Here is a 24190-nt window from a genome sequence, read left to right as displayed (position 1 = left end):
AGTCATTTTCGCGTTGCGATTTTGTTGTTGCGATTTTCATTTCGCATTGCGATTCTCTCATTGCGATAGTCATTTTCGCGTTGCGATAGTCATTTTCGCGTTGCGATTTTAAGTTTCAGTTTCTATTATTCTTCTGCCAATTGAAACTTGAATGAATTGTATTACTTCAACCAAAAGACAAATACTAACTTCACAGTGTTGAAAATTTTAGTTTCAAGAATAAACTACTACTCTTTATGTTGTCATTGAACCTGCACTAAACCTATATGTTGTCATTTTAAATGTTTATATAAGTGCTTACTTCTGGAATGTTATTTGATGCATTTTGTGAACAATGATATAATAATGACTTGGGTGAATACCGTGCAAGTTTGAAATATATTTGTCTTTGTTCTCACTGTTTAATATCATGTATGTTTATTTACTGATTTATGTATTAATTTATTTTTAGCGGCCCGCTAAGGTGGATGCTCTACGTCGGGTTTTTCTTGCAAGATGGAGTTCACGCATCAGATGGCGAGCACGTGCCATTACGTCTCCGTTCACCCCAATAGTGCGAAGAATCCGTAAGAAAAAGCCCGACTCACCTGCCATCGTTCAAGAGGCCTCCCCTATCGTTCAAGAGGCCCCTATCATCCCTCAAGAGTCCCCTCCCACCGTTCAAGAGGCCACTGTCATCGTTGAAGAGGTCCCTCCCAACATTCTAGAGCCCGATTCACACGGCGTAATATATCGAATTATTGAGAAGCCCCCTCACGTGCGGGACATGATGGATGACTGTTGGCTTTCGTATAAGTTACCGGCCAGTACCATTCCGACAGATGAAGTGGAGAGGAAACAACTACCAGAAACAATTCTGGATAATACCCTTTAGGCTAAGACCGCAGTTGATTTTTATCTACATGAGCGGAGCCAAGGGTGTTACACTGACATATACAAACTCAACAATGATATGCATTTATTGATTGAACGGTCTTCGTGGGGTTAATTATTAGGGGTTGAAGACAATGGCTATTTCGATGAGGGGGTAAGTCTTATATTTCTTATTGTAACATCCTCCATGCCGGGTTAGTGATTAATTTGTAAAGTTTCAGCATTTGGTGATTTAAAGTAGAATGATGGAAAAGTTCAATGACTTATTTGAGTTATTTTGTGTAGGATTGAATTATAAAGAAGGAAGATTAGAAGGACAAAATGGTCTTTTTATAGCAATATAATTATTGGGGTTAGTATTATATTAACCACGTGGAAGTATAGGAAATTAAAAACAAGCTTCTAGAGTCCTCTTCTTCTTTCTTTCTTCTTCATACGTGAGACCCAAGCTAAGGTAAGATTCTCTTGTTAGTGAATTTCTTGATGAATTTATGGTTGATTCATGACCATTAGGTAATAGTTAAGCTTAAAAGAAGTTTAAATTGTTTTAAAACCTCAAGATGGGAAGTATATGAAGAATTAAAGAAAGGAAGTAGAAAAATGAAATCTTAGATTAGAGTTCATAATAAGAATTGGAAGTGAGATTTGACTTGTCATCAAGTTAATTAAGGGATAGGAAGTGTTAGAATAGGAATTTGAACATGTTGCAAAACTAGTATAATTTTTGCAATTACATAAGAATGACTAGATTTGGAGTTAAAGAAGTGATTATGGAATAGAAATAAGTTTAAGTATGTGTATTAAAGTTAGGAGTATTAAAGGAAGTGAAATAGGAAGGTTTGAGCTGAAATAAGGTGATTTTCGAGCTCAAAATGGGATTTCTGGGCTAGGGGAATCGGTACCCATTCAAGGAGAATCAACCCCCCCTCAAACGAATATGAATTTCCAGAATGCTAGAGGGGAATCGATACCCCAGGGGGAACCGATTCCCCCATAATGAAAAAAAAGAAGAAAGAAGAGAGACTAAACTATTAATCCCTTAAATTGGTAGGCTATTAGAGGTTAATTTCAAGACTTAGGCATCTGATAATCATCTTGAAAATTTTGCTTATGTAGATATTGAGCCTAATCGAGTTCCGGAACCATCGACAAGTAGGATCAATCGAGGGAAAGACAAAGAAATCTAGGTGAGTTCATATGCATAGCATGAATATGTATTTTATTCAGTTCTAGACTTATGATAAGTCTAGATTCAATATTTTGATACATGATAGTATTTCATATTATGATATATGACATGAATCCATACCATATGCATTATGGGACATGAATATGCAAGAAAAAGTTATATGAGTTATGTGATAAAGGTATGAAAATAATATGTCTACGTGATACAAATAAGATAAATTGTGAAAGCCCATGTTATGTAAATGAGAACTATAGGTATAGTTGGCATGCCAAGGGTAGAGGGTCTATGTGGTCCTTCGGGACATATATGTATTCTTTGGAACATGTGTGAGGTCTGGTGAGACACATACTTGATCCTTGGCATATGTATATGATTTTTAAGGAATGATATGTGGTCCTTCGGGACATATATGTATTCTTTGGAACATGTGTGAGGTCTGGTGAGACACATACTTGATCCTTGGCATATGTATATGATTCTTAAAGAATGATATGTGGTCCTTATGGACATTATTATATGGCACTACGGTGCAATTCTACGTGGCACTCCGGTGCAATTCTACGTGGCACTTAGGTGCAATTATATGAGCTGTGGTAACAGCATAGTGCACAACCTCACAATACTCACATACCTTAGGTTCTCTGTATGGTACCATGGGCTAATGAACTTACTAAGGCGAACTTATGAATGTGAATTTGATAAGTATATGTGTAAGAAACATGGTTCTGGTTATTGCATTGTTTACATACATCTTATCATTGCAACCCATCTTATTTTGGCAATTACTTTATATTTATCGATATTATTATTATATTGCCTCACTAAGTCGATGACTTAGCGTGTGAGTGTTTCACACGTAGGATCCGATAAAGTAGACGATCGAGGTTAAGCAGCTGGACAACATTACTCCTGCAACTATCAGATCAGAAGCAACTTAATCAGTAGGTCATTTTGTTATGAAAAGGGATGTTGGCATGTAACTGAAGGGTTAAGTTGTGTATGCTCTGAGTATTTTGATAAACTTGTATAAATATATGTATATTATTGTATTTTTCTTAATATAAGTTCAAGTATTTTGCTATTAATTGTAAGAGTTGTGTTTTAAAAGTCAATGTAATATCTCTGACTCGTATCCGGGTTGGATACGGGTTGGGGGTGTTACATTTAATGGTATCAGAGCTATGGTTTAGCCGATTCTAGGCATAAACCAGAGTCTATAGAGTCTTTAAATGGAATACATGCCAACAAATAGTGAGAACTTCTGATCTGGTATAGTATGAGTATGCTGTTTTGCTAATAGAACAATGTGTTTATTCTTATTAGATGTCCGAACATAATAGCTCCCGAAGTGAAACGGGAGAAGATAGGCATGCTGAAAGCAGTAATTCACCTGCCCTGGCCAGGCAAGGTGAAGAACAAGCATCTCAAGGAGTGCCTGTGCAAGATCAAGATATGTTCTTCAGAACGTTAGACGCTATTCTAATGCGTCTTCAACCTCCTGCTCCACCAACTCAAAGGATGAATGTAGCAAAAGAGTTGAGAGGTTTAGGAGCTCCCGAATTTAAGGGAGAAACCGAAGAAGGTCCGGTTGCGGTGGATCTTTGGTTAAATGACTTAAAAATCATGTTGGATGGTCTCCAATGTTCTGAAGTGGAGAAGTTAGATAGAGCTGTCTCGTTGTTGAGGGGTCAGGCGAGAATATGGTGGACGAACGTCACCATGAGGATAACCAGTGACCAATTGACTTGGTCTTTATTCTTAGATGAATTTAAAAACAAGTACATTGGAGATCAATTTATTCGACAGATGAAGCAGGAGTTTTTGAATTTGAAACAGATGAACCGCTCTGTATATGAGTATGAATGTGAGTTCAACAAGTTGAGTAGGTTTGCATCCGAGCTTGTGCCTACTGAAAAAGAGGCTTGTGAATGATTTGTGGAGGGTTTGCGCCCTAGATTGAAAGAGATGCTGATAGTATTGAATTTGTCCTCGTTCAAAGAGGTGATCAATCATGCCAAGGCTCTTGAAAGAGCTCAGAATGAGAGATTTGGGGATTTTAGAGTTCAAACATCAAAGAGAACGGGTTCTTATTCTAGCTCAGCACCATCAAAAAGGGGAAGAGACTCAGGATTTCGATCACAAGCTAGATCAGAATCAGTTGCATCGTCTGCTAGGGGAGCAAGTCAGGCAAGACCTAGATAGACGCAGTCAGTGGGATCTGGTGTTGGGAGATCTACTCCGAGTCAAGCGAGACAGTGTCAACATTGTGGGAAAAACCATTTTGGGGCTTGTTGGATGGCTGCTGGGACTTGTTATCGATGCGAAGATGCCGAACATTTTATCCGGGATTATCCATTGATGGTTGGTGAGCCTGCATCATCTGAAAGAGTTAGTTCTTCCTCACAAAGAGGACGAGAAAGAGGCAGAGGAAGGAACCCGTCTGAATTCTCTGCTCAACCTGAAGTTCGGTCAACCGCACGGGTGTACCATCTAAAGACAAGTGAAGACCTTGATGACCCTGATATTATAGCAGGTACTTTTCAGCTGTACGATAAATTAGTATTGGTACTGATTGATCCGGGTTCTAATTATTCTTATATTACAAGTAAGTTATTAAAGGAATTGAGGATTCCCTTAGAAGCTACGAGTAATGAGATTATAGTAACAAATCCTTTAGGCCATTGTGCTCGGGTGAATAAAGTCTGTAAGGGGTGTCCCATAAAGGTTCAGGGAATTGAATTCCCTGCTAATCTGATGGAATTACCCTTTGACGAGTTTGAAGTGATTCTGGGAATGGATTGGTTGTTCCGTTACTATGGAGATATTAATTGCAGATTGAAAAAGGTAACCCTGAAAAGTCCAGGAGGAACAGAGATAAGTGTGAGCAGTTAAAAGTTTAATCCCTTAGCAAATGTAATGTCAGTAATGTCAACTAAGAAGCTATTGCTACAAGGATGTCAAGGATTTCTTGCAAATGTGATAGATTTAAGAGTGATAGAGAAAGGGCTAGAAGAGATTCCAATAGTTCAAGAATTCCCTGAAGTTTTCCCGGCTGAGTTGCCAGGATTACCTCCAGATAGAGAGGTAAAATTTCAAATTGAAGTAATGCCAGGAACCGCTCCAATTGCAATGGCACCTTATCAGATGGCTCCGAAAGAATTGCAAGAGTTAAAGAATCAATTGCAAGAGTTGTTAGGAAAGGGATTTATTCGACCAAGTGTATCACCTTGGGGAGCTCCGGTGTTATTTGTTAAGAAGAAGGATGGACCAATGCGTCTCTGTATTGATTATCGACAGCTTAATAAGGTGACCATTAAGAACAAGTATCTCCTTCCGTGCATTGATGACTTGTTTGATCAACTAAAAGGAGCTTCGGTATTTTTGAAGATTGATCTACATTCGGGTTATCATCAATTGAAGATTCAGGAGAAAGATATTCCGAAGACGGCTTTCAGAACGAGATATGGTCATTATGAATTCATCGTAATGTCATTCGGAGTAACGAATGCACCAGTTGCTTTCATGGATCTCGTGAACAGGATTTTTCAGCCCTATTTGGACCAGTTTGTTGTTGTCTTTATTGATGACATACTGGTTTACTCGAAGTCCATTGAAGAGCACATCGCATATCTGAGGCTAGTTTTGCAAATTCTCAGGGATAAAAATCTCTATGCGAAATTGTCCAAATGTGAATTCTGGCTAAACAAAGTAATTTTCTTGGGGCATGTGATCTCGGCAGTTGGGATTAGAGTGGACCCTTAGAAGGTTAAAGCTATAATGGACTGGGAAGTTCCAAAAAATGTATCTGAAGTTCGGAGTTTCCTTGGACTTGCCGGTTATTATCGAAGATTCATTAAGAATTTTTCGATAATAGTGTTGCCTTTAATAAAGATGATGAGAAAGAATGTACCGTTTGTTTGGACTTCTGAATGTCAAGAAAGTTTTGAAGCTTTAAAGAGAATTCTGACAGAAACTCCGATATTGGTTCAACCAGAATCTGGCAAGAATTTTGTAGTATACAGTGACGCATCCCATAACGGGTTGGGGTGTGTATTAATGCAAGAAGGGAAGGTGGTAGTGTATGCATCGAGGCAGTTGAAACCACATGAAAAGAATTACCCCACTCATGATTTAGAAATGGCTACTGTAGTATTCGTTCTCAAGATTTGGCGTCATTATCTTTATGGGGAGCGTTGTTACTTATACACGGATCATAAGAGCCTGAAGTACCTGATGACTCAAAAAGAGTTGAATTTGAGGCAACGTAGATGGGTAGAGTTCTTAAAAGATTATGATGTGATAATTGACTATCATCCCAGAAAGGCTAACGTGGTAGCAGATGCTTTGAGTAGAAAGACGTTTACAGCTTTACGAGCTATGGACGCAAGATTATCTTTAACGGGAGACGGTGGTCTTTGTGCAGAGTTAACACTTAAACCAGCATGGTTAGAACGAATAGGAGAATTGCAAAGTAAAGATGAAATGTGTTTGAAAAGAATTGAGCAAGTAAAGAGCAAAGAGATTAAAGACTTTGAGGTTAAGTCAGATGGAAATCTATATTGTAAAGGAAGAATTGTAATACCCGACAATGACGACTTGAAGAAAGAAATATTAACAGAGGCTCATTGCAGTCCGTTAACGATGCACCCGGGTGGAACCAAGATGTATATGGATTTGAAGGATCGATTTTGGTGGTCAGGGATGAAACGAAGCATCACCGAATTTGTGGCTAAGTGTTTGATATGTCAACAAGTAAAAGCTGAGCATCAAGTTCCGTCAGGATTATTGCAACCGCTTTTCATTCCTTAATGGAAATGGGAAAATGTTACGATGGATTTTGTTTCGGGGTTACCCTTGACTCCGAACAAAAGAGAATCAATCTGGGTAATTGTTGATCGATTAACTAAGTCAGCGCATTTCCTTCCGGTTAGAACAGATTTCTCTATGGAAAAGTATGCAGAGCTGTATATTAGAGAAGTTATTAGATTGCATGGATTGCCTGTTTCCATAGTCTCTGATCGAGACCCTCGATTCACTTCTAGATTCTGGAAATCTTTGCATGGAGCGTTGGCGACTCGTTTAAACTTTAGTATGACTTTTCATCCTCAGACTGTTGGGCAATCAGAGAGAACTATTCAGATATTGGAAGATATGTTGAGAGCATGCGTAATGGAATTCAAAGGATCATGGGAAAAGTATTTACCGCTGGCAGAGTTCGCTTACAACAATAGTTATCAGTCTAGTATAAAGATGGCCCCATATGAAGCATTATATGGAAGAAAATATCGTACTCCATTAAATTGGTATGAACTCAAAGATCGAAGTGTTCTTGGTCCAGATTTAATTCAAGATGTAGAACAGATAGTTCGAGAAATTCAACATAACCTCAAAGTGGCCTCTGATCGGCAAAAGTCCTATTCTGATCTTAAAAGAAAGGAGATTGAATTTGAAGTTGGGGATAAAGTGTTTTTAAAGGTATCTCCATGGAAGAATGTGTTGAGGTTTGGTCGGAAAAGAAAGTTAAGTCCCCGGTTTATTGGACCATATGAGATTGTAACAAAAGTGGGACCCGTAGCATACCAATTGACTTTACCACCAGAAATGGAAAAGATTCACAATGTATTCCATGTCTCAATGCTTCGAAGATATCGATCGGATCCCTCCCATATCGTAAACCTAGAAGAGATCGAGTTACAACCGGATTTGACTTATGAGGAAGAACCGATTCAAATTTTAGCTCATGAGGTTAAGCAATTGAGGAACAAGACTATCCCATTGGTTAAAGTTTTATGGAAGAATCACAAAGTAGAGGAAGCAACATGGGAGCATAAAGAGGATATGAGGAATCAGTATCCCCATCTCTTTTCTTATTGAAAATTCGAGGACGAATTTTCTTAAGGGAGGGAGATTTGTAACATCCTCCATGCCGGGTTAGTGATTAATTTGTAAAGTTTTAGCATTTGGTGATTTAAAGTAGAATGATGGAAAAGTTCAATGACTTATTTGAGTTATTTTGTGTAGGATTAAATTATAAAGAAGGAATATTAGAAAGACAAAATGGTCTTTTTATAGCAATATAATTATTGGGGTTAGTATTATATTAACCACGTGGAAGTATAGGAAATTAAAAACAAGCTTCCAGAGTCCTCTTCTTCTTTCTTTATTCTTCATACGTGAGACCCAAGCTAAGGTAAGATTCTCTTGTTAGTGAATTTCTTGATGAATTTATGGTTGATTCATGACCATTAGGCAATAGTTAAGCTTAAAAGAAGTTTAAATTGTTTTAAAACCTCAAGATGGGAAGTATATAAAGAATTAAAGAAAGGAAGTAGAAAAGTGAAATCTTAGATTAGAGTTCATAATAAGAATTGGAAGTGAGATTTGACTTGTCATCAAGTTAATTAAGGGATAGGAAGTGTTAGAATAGGAATTTGAACATGTTGCAAAACTAGTATAATTTTTGCAATTACATAGGAATGACTAGATTTGGAGTTAAAGAAGTGATTATGGAATAGAAATAAGTTTAAGTATGTGTATTAAAGTTAGGAGTATTAAAGGAAGTGAAATAGGAAGGTTTGAGCTGAAATAAGGTGATTTTCGAGCTCAAAATGGGATTTCTGGGCCAGGGGAATCGGTACCCATTCCAGGGGAATCGATCCCCCCTCAAACGAATATGAATTTCCAGAATGATAGAGGGGAATCGATACCCCCAGGGGGAATCGATTCCCCTATAATGAAAAAAAAGAAGAAAGAAGAGAGACTAAACTATTAATCCCTTAAATTGGTAGGCTATTAGAGGTTAATTTCAAGACTTAGGCATCTATAATCATCTTGAAAATTTTGCTTATTTAGATATTGAGCCTAATCGAGTTCCGGAACCATCGACAAGTAGGATCAATCGAGGGAAAGACAAAGAAATCTAGGTGAGTGCATATGCATAGCATGAATATGTATTTTATTCAGTTCTAGACTTACGATAAGTCTAAATTCAATATTTTGATACATGATAGTATTTCATATTATGATATATGACATGAATCCATACCATATGCATTATGGGACATGAATATGCATGAAAAAGTTATATGAGTTATGTGATAAAGGTATGAAAATAATATGTCTACGTGATACAAATAAGATAAATTGTGAAAGCCCATGTTATGTAAATGAGAACTATAGGTATAGTTGGCATGCCAAGGGTAGAGGGTCTATGTGGTCCTTCGGGACATATATGTATTCTTTGGAACATGTGTGAGGTCTGGTGAGACACATACTTGATCCTTGGCATATGTATATGATTTTTAAGGAATGATATGTGGTCCTTCGGGACATATATGTATTCTTTGGAACATGTGTGAGGTCTGGTGAGACACATACTTGATCCTTGGTATATGTATATGATTCTTAAGGAATGATATGTGGTCCTTATGGACATTATTATATGGCATTACGGTGCAATTCTACGCGGCACTCCGGTGCAATTCTACGTGGCACTTAGGTGCAATTATATGAGCTGTGGTAACAACATAGTACACAACCTCACAATACTCACATACCTTAGGTTCTCTGTATGGTACCATGGGCTAATGAACTTACTAAGGCGAACTTATGAATGTGAATTTGATAAGTATATGTGTAAGAAACATGGTTCTGGTTATTGCATTGTTTACATACATCTGATCATTGCAACCCATCTTATTTTGGCAATTACTTTATATTTATCGATATTATTATTATATTGCCACACTAAGTCGATGACTTAGCGTGTGAGTGTTTCACACGTAGGATCCGATAAAGTAGACGATCGAGGTTAAGCAGCTGGACAACATTACTCCTGCAACTATCAGATCAGAAGCAACTTAATCCATAGGTCATTTTGTTATGAAAAGGGATGTTGGCATGTAACTAAAGGGTTAAGTTGTGTATGCTCTGAGTATTTTGATAAACTTGTATAAATATATGTATATTATTGTATTTTTCTTAATATAAGTTCAAGTATTTTGCTATTAATTGTAAGAGTTGTGTTTTAAAAGTCAATGTAATATCTCTGACTCGTATCCGGGTTGGATACGGGTTGGGGGTGTTACACTTATATTTCAGTTTGATTAATTTTTTTAAAATTTATGTAATTCACTAATATATGTCTTTTTTTGTAAAACAGCATATTGATGCATGGGTGACACGTCTTCTAATTGTAAGAAAATTGAAGAAAAATATTAAAAAAACGCGATATACAATTATGCCGACGTCTTTTCACGTAGTTCACTTGAAGAATCAACGACAGGAATCATATGTGTTGGCTAATGGACAAGCTAAACTTTATCATGCATGGTGGGAGGTCGATAAGGTTAGTATATTTGTTTAAATATTTTAAAGGTGTTCATAAATAAGTGCGCAATTTGAATTATTACATTTCGATGCAGGTGTTTATCCCTGTTTTGGACCGTACTCATTGGCTTCTCGTCGAGCTTCAGCTCCCATCCCTAAAGACAATAGTATATGACAGCATGATAAATTACATATCATTGTCTGATTTGAGAGATATGATTAAGGGATGGAGCTCTCATTTGGCTAAATTCTTGGATATAATTGATTATTGGACTATGTCTGGAAACAAGAAGCCAAAGAAGTTTAATGTTACAGTTATCAGAGACGAGACCACGCCACAACAAACGAAGGAAGCCATAGGTGATTGTGGTCCTCTCGTATGCATGTGCTTGGAGCGTTTGACGACAGGAAGTACACATTTTTTACCTTCCACCGATAGAGATAGAGGTGCAGTAGGCTTGTGGTTTCGGCATTTTATGGCTAGAGCGATATATGCGAGACGCTGCCTACCTGCATCCGCATTATGAAAGTGTCCATAAATAATTTGTAAGTCAAATGCAAGTGTTGTTAAACATATTTACTCTTTTTGGTTTGAAAATGTTTGGTTAAGTAGCTAGAATTCAATAATTTGTTGTTTGTAGGTTTTAGATGCGTAGAAAGTGTTGTTGATTCAATGTTTGGTTTCTGCAGGTTAATCCTGAAGTGAGCTGCGTGAAATGGATGTATGGGTGTAAAAGTTGATTTCATTATTATTTTTTGATTGTTTAATTGATTTGTAAAAGATGATTTGTAAATGTTGATTTGTTTAATTGATGTGTACATAATATTTGTGCTTGTTTAATTGATTGAAATGTAATAGTTGATTTATTGATTTCAATCTGCATTATGTTGAATGCAAAACAGACTATCGCAACGCGGAAATGACTATCGCAACGAGAGAATCGCAATGCGAAAATGAAAATCGCAACGTGAAACTAATTTCGCGTTGCGATTTTTATTTTCGCATTGCGATTCACTCGTTGCGATTTTCATTTCGCATTGCGATTTTCATTTCGCATTGCGATTCTCTCGTTACGATAGTCATTTCCGCGTTGCGATAGTCAATTCCGCATTGCGATAGTCATTTCCGTGTTGCGATAGTCATATTCGCGTTGCGATTTCCGCGTTGCGATAGTCAAATGAATGTCTAATAAGTGATAACAACTGAACATATCATAGCAATGTTCAAACTCAAGTTACTAATACATGCCTAACTGAAAATGTTAAAAGTTCACACATAATATACACATAATACAACGTTTGCATTTAAAAATCATCTAAGTTAACAGTCCCAAAAGATAAAGCCGGTTGTGATTGAGATTTTGATGAGGATCCATATTTTGGTAGAGGAAAAGATGATTGTGATGGCACTGGTGATCCACATGTCAACCTTGTATGACCACTTTCCTTGCACCGACTATATGTCGATCTCTTCTTCTCTTCACCCTTAGACGGTATACGATCGTGACTTTTTGGTCGGCCAGGTAGCCTTATGTCCATGGCTGGTGGCAAAACTGTTTGTAAGTCACCTGGTATGTCCCACTCAGAAGGATGTGGAATAGGGTAGACAATCTCGCCATAAGTCTGTCGATATACTTCTGTAGTGTAGCAATCCATAGCGTATGCGCTTGAATCATCTTGGTTTAGATGAAGAGAAACTTTTATAACATGGCCACACGGATAACCAGATGTTTGCCATTTCATACAACTACACGTCTTTGCATTTAGATCGACAAGACCATTTAAGTTATTATCCAGTACTTCAAACAAAGTGTTTGAACATGGTTCAACTCTCCATGACGTTGACTTCACAACACGTTTCGTTATCTTTTTTTCTGTCCATGGTGTAACACGATGTTCCAATGTTCCTGTAAATTTAAATAAATAATACTTAGTAAAATATATGATAAGTTACGAATTTAAAGAAATCTGCATGGTTTCTTTTCTTGTAGTACCACTGTTGAATAGAAGCTCGAAAAAACTCCATTAACATAGTAATGAGTAATTTCCGGGAATGACGACTTAGAGCGTTGATTGATTCTGCACTATTAGACGTCATGAAACCATATCTTGCTCCAAGTTGATGTACTCTTGACCATCTTTCAAACCCGACATCTTCTAGTGTTTGAGCACACTGAGGCAAAACACGTCTTAAACAGTTTATATGCTTATTAAAATCCACTTCCCGATAAGCTTTTACAGCCTTCCAGTATGTCTATTTGTGATTTTTTATACCAGCAGACCTTGATTTTAGATTTCTATACAAATGAACACCACAAAGTCCATGAAAAGCATCTGGAAACACCTTCTAACATCGTTGTCAATTGAGTTTTCCCTATCGGATATGATTGTCAGATTGCTAATAGGACCTATGCAATCCCTAAGATGCCCCATAAACCATGTCCATGAATCAGAGGTTTCAGATTTGCCAACCCCGTAAGCTATTGGCAGTATCCCATTGTTAGCATCCATGGCTACTGCTAATAAGTTTACTCCAAGGTATCGACCTTTTAAATGTGCTCCGTCAACTATAATAACTGGGCGCATGCAATTAATAAATGAACGAATCTACAAAATCAAATACACAAGAAATATAATCATTTAAATGTGAAATACATGTAACTAACAAAAATGAGTCAACAAAATTATATTGATTTACTAACCGCATCACCAATGGCGATAAACAGCAACTCAAAGCGTCCATCTCTATCTGTTTTGATATGAGTTACCGACCCCTGATTTTTCAGCTTTAAATTGTGACAATAAGCCGGCAGTTGGGCAAACGATGCTTTTGGCGACCCCCTCAACAATTCCAAGGCATAACATTTGGCTCTCCAAGCTTGAGAATATGAGATACTAATCTTGAACCGAGCATTCATGTCAATCATAATTTCATGTCCCCGATATACCTTACCATTCAAAAATATTAACTCAGCCAGAAAACCACCCAACACCTTTTTGTTTGCCTGTCTATGATGAGGAAAAATTTGGGTTCTTGAACATGTATGTTTATCAATAAAAGTCCTAACTTGAAACATTTCGCAATCTTTTATCCTCTTTGCAATCATACGCCACATACAGTTTTTGTCAATCATACACCTTGTTTCGAAACGATCTTTGCTTGATTTGTTAACTTTTAGTTGATAGCCATCTTCCACACATTTCGTATACAAAGCTATCTTAAAGTCTTCCTTTGTATCAAAACAATCATCTTTCTTGATACGAATAATTTTTGTGTAACAATCAACTGCTATCTTTACCAACTCTTCTTCCGGTATCTGAAGTAATTCTGGCATATTCCAGTTATACTCCCGTGGCATTTTCTTCGGGGACTTTTCTTTGGGGATTTCTTCTTCTTCTCTTTCTTCTTCAGTGTTATATGAATTACAAAATGGATGTTCAACATGTTCATTTACAGTCGTAACTTCCTCCTCATTATCATCAACAACATCTTCCTCGGCAACGGCTGTTTCATCATCAAAATTCGGGTATTGACCAATATCAAAATCATTACACGCAAGGTCTGTTTCTTCTTCTGAAAAATCATCAAAATCCGAGTATTGACCAAGATCAAAGTCCGGGTATTGACCAAGATCAAATTTCGAATACTGACTAGTACTCACAATTTTTTCTGTTGGCTCATCATCGTCTAACTGGTCAATACGAAAATTGGAATTTGGTGCTGAAAGTTGATTGGGATTTGGATTAGGGAAAGGTTGTGGGTTTTGAGATTGTGTTTGGTATTGGAAATGTGGTGAAACAATATTTGCTTGGTGATGAAATTGTGGTGGAACCATTAAATTTTGAGCACCATAAACTGGGGTTGAAAAACTTAGTTGATTACTACCCGCTACTGAACCAACTTCACTACTTCTAGGTTCAACAACATACAATATAACATCATCACTTGAAACACTAATGTAAGCAATGAATCGTTCAACATCTTCATTGTCGGTTAACAAATAAACTTTACCATTTCTCTGATAAGATAACCTAAATCCACTTAGGGGCTCTAAATTCAATTTATTTACAACATGTAACATTAGAGTTTCATAAGTTAACTTTTTTAATGATAGTTTTAGTTGAAGATTCATGGGTAAAGGCATATATTGTAAAACACCATGAACATTCTCCCATTACCCTCCAAAACACAAATCTATCCAAACATGATCAACATTAGATGATTTTATTATTGTAAATTAATTTACTAAACAAACAAGCTGCGAAACTAAAACCTGTTGCCGGATGGGGAAGGATGTCGTTGGATATAGGAACGGATGTCGCCGGAGAGAGTGATAGATGGAGATGTAATGAGTTGCGATTTAGGGATTTAGGTTATGAGTTGCTGCTGCTGCGTAGTTATATACCCAAAACATTTGTGTTGCGAAATTAAAACCTGTTACGAATTCAGAAATCGAGTTGCGAATTTGAAATTCAGTATTGCAATAGTCAGAATCTCGTTGCGATTTAGAGATTCGCATTGCGATTTACGTAATCGCATTGCGATTTTTCAAATTCGCGTTGCGATTTACGTATTCGCATTGCGAATTAGGAAAATCGCAACGCGAATTTGAGAAATCGCAATGCGATAGTCAGAATCGCGTTGCGAATCTAGAAACTGATTTGCGATACCGGAGATCGCGTTGCGAATTATCGTTCGCATTGCGATTTAGTTGGTCATTTTAACAAATCCAAAAAAAATTGATTAAAATTTTATATTATAAGACATTTTTGATCACTAACAATATTTTCTCTTTTAAAAATGTCACTTAAAAATGTCACCGCTTCTTTCTTTACTCATTAACCATTTCCTTCGTCTTCGTCTAATCCGTCGTCGTCTTCGTCTTCACTCTTCGCCCGTTTCTCTCTTGGCCTCAAAAGCGTCAGTTACGATGGGTCTCGTGCTTGCGCTTCGAACAATTTCGTAAGCCAAATTTATTATTTATATATAAATTTTGATTTCGTTTTTGGTGTCTTTAAGATGCTGAAGTGAGTTTTAGTTTACTTTTGGTTTTTTAGATGCTGGCTTTCCTTTTCTTATTATATAATTCGGTTTTCTTCTCTGTTTGGGTTGAATAATTGGTTTTGTTGGTATTATTTTTATGTAATGTGCCGCACGTGTGGGTATATGGTGAAATCGACGGTGCAACTTTTCTTATTTTCCTTGAAAATTTTGGCTTCGTTTTGATTCGTCCACTACTATTTGCCAGTAAAAGAAAGTTTTCTCAACAAAAGGCAAGTTTTGCCTTTCTGGGCGACTGGAAAAGGGACAAATCTATAAGCCCTCTTTCGTTTCGTTAGCAGTGGTAATGTTTTACTGATATGGATGCTTTTTTTTAATGGATGAAAATACTAGAAATGTGACATGGATCAACCACTGAATATTGTGAATGGGAAGCCAGTTATTCCTATCCTAAATGAAAGGACACTGCCCAAGGTCTTTGAATCGGCTCGACTGGAGACAACTGTTAACAGAAATAGTGCTAAGATCAAATTGTTTTACGGCACTGCCAATCCTGCACTTTCTCAGGTCATTGTTTTACGTCTTGATTACTTATTGCCTTCTGTGGTAGAGATTTTTTCCAGGTGTTACTTCCAATTTTTTTGTGCTTGACTGGTGTTACTTTTAATTACCATGTCAAAATGATAAGATTGCTAGGCAGGCTGTCCACCATCTCTAATAACCCTTCTAATTTGAACCGGTCAATATGCTATACATAATATGCCTGCTTGAATGACATTCCCCCAATTTGTCATATAAACAGTCTATTTTACAGATTCATTTTACTGCTGTTGTACCTTATCAAGCTTCACGCACTTTTAATGCTTTAAGGATTAGGATTACTTGCTGTATCTTATCTGAACTTATGTAAGTATACATTCATATTTCTTGAAACTTATGTTTGCCTGCTCTATTGTTGCAGGAAATGGCATGGTACATGGGCCTGGAACTGTGGAAGATCAGCATTAAGCGATTTGCTGATGGGGAAATTTATGTTCAGCTGCAAGAAAGTGTTAAGAGGATGTGATGTATATATAGTGCAACCAACATGCCCTCCTGCAAATGAGAATCTGATGGAGCTTCTCATAATTGTAGATGCATGCCGGAGAGCGTCGGCCAAAAATATCACTGTGGTGATTCCTTATTTTGGTTATGCCCGAGCTGATAGAAAGGTAAGTTAAAATGTAACTATTTCATAATAAACTGCAGGGGATGAAATTTGTAGTATCAACTAAGATACCAGCTGCAAATTAAATTGATTAAAAATCTGACCACCCGAAGTCGCCTAGTTCGATGACATTGTGTTTTTCCTTTTTATCATAATCAGAACAGATTGTGCTATATTGTGTTAGAATCATGTTGACTGAATCAATGCCCTTGCTTTGCAGTCCCCCCCCCAAGTTATAACTTCTGAAGGTTTTGGATCGTATTGTATTTTTGTGATACTAAATTTAATTTTCCGTCTGTAATCTTGTTTTCAGACCCAATGGCGAGAATCAATAGCAGCCAAACTTGTTGCAAATCTTATCACTGAAGCTGGTGCAAATCGTGTTCTTTCTTGTAACCTTCATTCTGGGCAGTCCATGGGCTACTTTGATATTCCAGTGGATCATGTTTACTGCCAGGTATTCAGCTATAAAACTCTAACCTTATGGTTGTTCACTGTCGATGGCTAAGCAATTGCTAATTTGTATATCCTTTAACTGTCTGGACTGTAGCCTGTGATTCTTGATTATCTTGCCAGCAAGAGAATTTCTTCCACTGTCTTGGTAGTGGTTTCACCTGATGTTGGAGGAGTAGCAAGAGCACGTGCTTTTGCAAAAAAACTGTCAGATGCACCTTTGGCCATTGTGGATAAAGGCGTCACGGACACAATGTTGCAGAGGTAATGTGTTCTCCACATCTCTGCTCTTATTATCTTTTTCTTTTCAAATTGATTGTGCAATTATATTTATTGTTATTGATATCGACATTGCAGACCTGGCAGTAGGCTGATGTCTGCTGCCAATTGGTCTTCAAAATCCTCAGTTTGTGCTTTATTTCTTGCTTTAGTTATATGACTATTGCATTATTATTGTCTTAAGAGTCCATGAATGCTTCTATTTTGCAGGTAATGAACCTTATTGGTGATGTAAAGGGAAAAGTTGCTGTTATGGTGGATGATATGATTGACACTGCTGGTGAATGAAGACAATGTGAAGAGTGTAAACATAAACCTCTTCTGAATCACAAATATGCACATTAATTTTTCTTATCATGATGTATACAATGGTTAAATGGTGGCAAAAAAGTTTGTCTATTACGTCTTTTTTCTGCAAAGTTCTATTACCCCATCTTTGGAAATGATAGTTTCATTGTGGTTTTGATTTGATGCCTTGAAAACGTTCCTCTTCGACCATTGGCTGTGTTATAAATTCGATTTATGTTTAATAACACTTTCTGTGTGTGCTAGGAACGATGGCAAAGGTGGCAGAACTGCTACACCAAGAGGGAGCAAAGGAAGTTTATGCATGCTGTACTCATGCAGTTTTCAGGTCTAAAATTAACTGTCTGAACTATGTTAAAAGTGTCGTTTGTATCAACCTTTTAATCGATATCATTTTGCTAATATATGTATTGCTTTTCATGGCAGCCCTCCTGCAAGAGAGAGGTTATCAAGTGGCATTTTCCAAGAAGTGATCATTACAAATACACTTCCAGTGGCAGAGAAGAACTACTTCCCTCAGATTACAGTTCTTTCTGTGGCGAATCTGTTGGGTGAAACCATTTGGCGTGTGCACGATGATTGTTCCGTGAGTAGTATTTTTCATTGAAATCGGATAGGAAAGGAATTACCCAAAGGCGTTTTCTTCTTCAGACTTTTGCATACTTTTGCATGATGCTGTTATAGATTGGACGATTGAGAAGAGAAATTGAAAAATAGGTAATAGGAAACATAGAGGATTTTAGAGAAGAAAATGCTTGTTCATTCATAACATACTGAAAAATATCAACTCAGCCAATTTATTTAGTTACAATGATAACAGAAGGATTGCCAGCTGGCTGTCCTTTCTAACAAAATATAACAACTCCTAATAATTTGTCTTCTTTTGCAGATACTGGATTAGTGGACTCGGGCTGCTCTCATTCTTCTTGGGCCTGCTCCAACAATGTTTGATCTATATCGGCCTGCTCCACTTCAGGTAAATCATTAACCCCTTACGTGCATCAATCCCTAATTTCTTTTGCTCAATCCCTAACATACGCATTTCTTCCCCCAATTCTTCCTCGTGTTCTCGCCCTAATTCTTCCTCGTTTTCTCGCCCTTCTCCTCCCACCATGACAATACCCACCCCTCGAGAGGATCCTTGTCCCCAAGGATCGAAAGAAGGAAACTGGCCTCGGAGAACAGAGTAATCCTCCCAAGTATCGTTCGAATCGTCGAGGTTAGTCCATCTTACCAACAACTGAGTAACTGGTCGGTTATTACGATTTATAATTCGTCTTCCCAATATTTTACTTGGTTCTGTGTGAAACTGACCCTCTTCATCTTCCACAGGAGGCTCTGTCAAAGCTGTTGCTGTAGTGCCAATATGCTTCTTCAACAGACTGACATAGAAGACAGGGTGTAAACGAGACGTTTTTGGTAAGTCAAGTTTATATACCACTTCCCCAATTCTTTCTAAAATTTTGTAAGGCCCGTAAAACTTGGCTGCTAACTTTAGATTCTTCCTCAGGGCAAGGGATGTTTGACGATACGGTTGCAGTTTCAGGTAAACCCAATCCCTATTGCAAAAATTCTTTCAGAATGCTTTTTATCTGCCTGCTGTTTCATTCTGTTTGCAACATTTTCTAATTGTTGTTTTACAATCTGCATGACTTCTTCCTTACTCCTCATTAGTTCTCCCACAGATTGTACTGCTGTTTCTGTCTGCCAAACCATTGTAGGAGGCTTATAGCCATATAGAGCTTGAAAGGGTGTTAGGTTTAGGGTTGTATGATAGGAAGTATTGTACCACCACTCAGCATGTGGCAACCATTTAGCCCATTGCTTTGGTTGAAGATACTGCTCAAGGCATTGATTCACCCTTTCTGTCTGACCATCACTCTCAGGATGGTAAGCAGTGCTGAATAGTGTAGTAGTGCCAAGCTGCTTCATTAGTTCTCTCCAAAAGAGACTAGTGAATGTTTTATATCTATCTGAAATAGCTAGTTTAGGCTGACCATGTAACTTGTAGACATTATCCAAATACAACTTAGCTACCGCAACTACAGTGTAGGGGTGGGACAAGGCCATAAAATGGCTGTATTTTGTAAATTTATCCACCACAACCAATGTACAATTTTTCTTGAATGAAGTAGGTAAGCCATCAATAAAATCCATAGTAACCACCTCCTAAGCTTGTTGAGGAATAGGTAAGGGCTGTAGCAAGCCTGGTTTAGGCACATGCTTTACCTTAGTTTGTTGACAGACTGTACAACATCTGACATATGTAGCTACCATAGTTTTAAGCCCAGGCCAATAAAAATATGATCTTATCCTCTGGTAAGTAGCTTGAATTCCTGAATGGCCCCCATGAGGGGAATCATGTAATGCTTGCAGAATTTGAAGCCTAAGAGACCCAATAGGACCAATGTAAACTCTGCCTTTAAATCTTAGTATTCCTTTGGAAAATTTCCAATTAGGATCAGCAGTAGCATTCACCATTAATATATTGATCCAATCAACAACCAATTTGTTATCCTTATAACTGCCTTCCACTTCTGTCACCCAACTAGGAATGATAAAAGTAGTCCCCATAGCCATCAGTTGACCATGATCTTCCCATTGCCTAAACAAAGCATCTGCCACCATATTTGACTTATCCTTTCTTTATTGAATAGAGTAATCAAGCCCCAGTAATTTAGTCAGCCCTTTCTTTTGAATAGTGGTGGTCAGTTTCTGCTCTAATAGATACTTTAGAGGCTCATGATCAGTTTTAATAATAAATGGCTTACTCTCTAGATAATGTCTCCACTTCGAAACTGCTAATAAAATAGCAAGATACTCCCTTTCATAAATGGAGAGGGCAACATGTCTAGGACTGAGAGCCTTACTTAGATAAGCAATAGGTCTGCCCTCTTGAGATAGCACAACACCAATACCTCCTGAACTAGCATCAATTTCTAAATAGAAACTCTTAGTGAAATCAGGTAAAGCTAAAACAGGAGCAACACATATAGCCTGTTTTAGGTTTTCAAAAGCATTCAAAGCTGCAGAAGACCAGTGAAAACTGTCCTTAGTAAGCATTTGAGTTAAGGGCTTACTTATAGAACTATAGTTTTTAATAAACCTCCTATAGTAACCAGTTAGACCCAAAAATCTACGCAGGGACTTTAAAGATTTAGGAAGAGGCCAATTCTTCATAGCTTCTATCTTAGTACGATCTGTTGCTACTCCTGCTGCTGAAATAATATGTCCCAAGTACTCGGGTCTGTCCAAAAAAACACTTGGACAGTTTTGCAAATAATTGATTGGCTTTCAAAACCTCCAAAACCAATTGCAAATGAGTAATATGTTCTTCCATAGAATTACTGTAGACTAATATATCATCAAAGAACACCAAAACAAACTTTCTAAGAAATGATTTAAACAAATCATTCATTAATGCTTGAAATGTAGCAGGGGCATTAGTAAGACCAAAAGGCATTATCTTGAATTCATAATGCCCTTGATGAGTTCTAAATGCTGTTTTGTAGATATCCTCCTCTTTAATTCTGATTTGCCAATAGCCTGACCTTAAGTCAATCTTGGAAAAATAAACTGCACCATATAGCTCATCTAATAGATCCTCCACCACAGGAATAGGAAACTTTCCTTCACTGTAAGATTGTTTAATTGTCTGTAATCAACACAAACTTCCAAGTGCCATCCTTTTTTTTAATTAAAAGGCATGTAGAAGCAAAGGGACTCTTGCTAGGTTGAATAATAGAGGAGGCTAACATTTTAGCAATCTGTTGTTCTACTTTAGTCTTCTGGTTATGAGGAAATCTGTAGGGTCTTAGATTAATAGGACTAGAACCAGGTTTGAGAGGAATAGCATGATCATGAGTCCTTGTAGGAGGTAACCTTGTAGGTTCAGCAAAAACAGAATGATACCTCTTTAAAAGAGGTTTGAGAGCTGCAGGAATCGACTTAGGAGTCTCAATCATACTCAGCAGAACCACATGCCCCAAAATAGCTGCATCAGATGCTGTCATTTTCAATAAAGTAGCACATGAAATTTGCTGTAAAAGCAGTGAGAGTTGCTGTCCTTGTATAACAATATTTTCACCTTGATGTTCAAAACTCATTGTCATCTTATTGAAGTCCATCAAAATTGGGCTAAATAATTTCATCCAATCAACCCCTAAAACCATATCACTTCCTCCCAATTTATGGAGTCTAAAGTCATGTATGAATGAATGTCCTTGCATCTGCCACTCCACCGTATTGCATCTAGCTGAACTATAGAGCTGTTGGCCATTAGCTACTGTAATAGCTAAAGGGTTGGGAGTTAGAACTTGAATTCCAGCATCAACCCATTATGGTGTCAAAAATCTGTGTGTACTTCCACTGTCAATCAGAATGTTCAAAGGTCTGCCTTGAATTGTTCCTTGAATCCTCAAAGTATTATGGCTAATACACCCAGTAATAGCATTCATAGATATTTCTAAACCTTCCTCTTCTTGCACTATCTGCTGGTCTGAGTCAGTAGGGACAGAATCTGTAGGAATAATATTCTCCTCTTCAATCATCATATTTAAGTTTCTTGTCTTACACTGTTGGCCTGGTTGAAATTTTTCTCCACGCTTAAAACAAAGGTTATTTTGCCTTCTGTAATCAATGAGATTCTGTTTAGGATTGGAAATTGGTATGGATTTAATAGGTATTGGCATTGAATTTGTCTTCGAAGTATTAATGGGGTTTGGGTAGGGTGGGACCTTAAAGGAAGGTCTCAACTTTTTGTTTTCAAATTCCACAGATAACTCATTGAGCTTAGCTTGTTTGCATGCCTCAAATAAATTTTTAGGATCTAAGGCTTTTACTCTATGTTTGATGTCTTCTCTAAGTCCACTTATAAAAAGTGACACAAAGAAATCCTCACTCAAAGTAAGATTTTGTAATAGCATGTGTGGTTGTAACTCCTTAAACCTTTCTTGATAGTCTTCAACAGATCCTTTCTGAGTAAGCTTAGTGAATTCCTCCACAATGTCAGAAAAAGACCTATCACTAAATTTGACACAAATCAGCTTCAAACTCATGCCATGTTACATGATGCTTCTGCATAATATAGCCATCAAACCATATTTCTGCTTTTCCTGTAAGATAAATTGTAGCCACTTCCACCCTCTGATCTATAGGAACATTACATAAGGAAAAATACTTAAGACACTTTTGAAGCCACCCCCTAGGATTTATACCTTCAAAAAATGGCAACTCAATTTTGGGTCTATGCCACATAGTCCCTACACTGTTAAAAGAACCCCCCGGCCCCCTGTTTTCAGCTTCCAGTCCCAGCATAATAGGTCTATTGTTATTGTTTTCACCTATTTGATTCTCAAGCCTAGAACTGTTCTTAAGGGCTAAACAAGCATCAGGCCTATCTTTCGAAATCCCTGATTCATCAGTTTTATAAGTGAATCTCGACTTATCCTTCACTACAGTCACCAAAACAGGATTTTTCTCCCCATTTTTAGAGTTATTAGGAGTGTTTACCTGATCACCTGCAGACTGCTCTTGCTCACCATTTCTGCCAGTTAAAATCTTCAACAGCTCCTCCACATAGCCTTGATTAGTGGACATTCTTGCCTCTAGAGCAACAATCCTGTTTTCCTGAGTCTCCCACCATTTAGGTGGATTAGACTCATCTTGGCCTTGTTTCACCAAAGTTGTTAGTTCCTCCATTTGTTTTTGCAACCCCGATAAATCAGCTTCCATACTCTGATTCTTCTTTGTCATGCTACTGATTTACTTTCCAAAACCGAGGCTCTCGATACCAATTGTTATAGATTGGACGATTGAGAAGAGAAATTGAGAAATAGGTAATAGGAAACAGAGAGGATTTTAGAGAAGAAATTGCTTATTCATTCATAACATACTGAAAAATATCAACTCAACCAATTTATTTAGTTACAATGATAACAGAAGGATTGCCAGCTGGCTGTCCTTTCTAACAAAATATAACAACTCCTAATAATTTGTCTTCTTTTGCAGATACTGGATTAGTGGACTCGGGCTGCTCTCATTCTTCTTGGGCCTGCTCCACTTCAGGTAAATCATTAACCCCTTCCTCACGTGCATCAATCCCTAATTTATTTTTCTCAATCCCTAACATACGCATTTCTTCCCCCAATTCTTCCTCGTGTTCTCACCCTAATTCTTCCTCGTTTTCTCGCCCTTCTCCTCCCACCATGACAGATGCCTTGGCTCCAGACTTAAAACTGGAGAATGGACCACAGATAGGAGTAGGTTTTAGATTAAAATCTGGTGTTTGGTCCAAATGGCATGGGGAATCAACACGCGATGGGTCCTATATTCCATTGCTTCTTGCTCTCTGCATTTGCATTGCATAACTTAAGTCTCTTCTTAGTTTTCTTTTGGCTAAATGATCTTCCATTTTCATTCTTCATTACCTTGTACGGGTTGAATGTGTTGAATGGTTCCTGGAGTATAAAAGCTCTGTCATTTTCTCTCTGGCAGGTTCAAATCTGTCTATGATACAGGTGAGCTCTTCTGGGAGTGATCTTTTTTACCTAAT

At 37.5% G+C, this 24190-nt stretch overlaps 1 long non-coding RNA gene and 1 pseudogene across 1 annotated transcript in view; one reads left to right on the top strand and one right to left on the bottom strand.

Annotated features, from left to right (window-relative positions):
* Nucleotides 1–387: 387 nt before the first annotated feature.
* LOC120187194 overlaps nt 388–24190 on the bottom strand; it is a 39455-nt gene continuing 15652 nt past the window's right edge. The window contains exons 2-4 of the long non-coding RNA XR_005522261.1: nt 22917–22927; nt 17194–17355; nt 388–397 (exon numbers count right to left, since the gene is read on the bottom strand). This is a non-coding gene — a long non-coding RNA (uncharacterized LOC120187194). The remainder of the gene's footprint in view (nt 398–17193; nt 17356–22916; nt 22928–24190) is intronic.
* Nucleotides 15676–24084, top strand: LOC120187192 (annotated as a pseudogene).

This window comes from Hibiscus syriacus, unplaced genomic scaffold, assembly GCF_006381635.1.
Source record: "Hibiscus syriacus cultivar Baekdansim isolate YM2019G1 unplaced genomic scaffold, ASM638163v2 tig00113722_pilon, whole genome shotgun sequence".
Taxonomy (NCBI): Eukaryota; Viridiplantae; Streptophyta; class Magnoliopsida; order Malvales; family Malvaceae; genus Hibiscus; species Hibiscus syriacus.
This window is presented reverse-complemented; position numbering and strand designations above follow the sequence as displayed.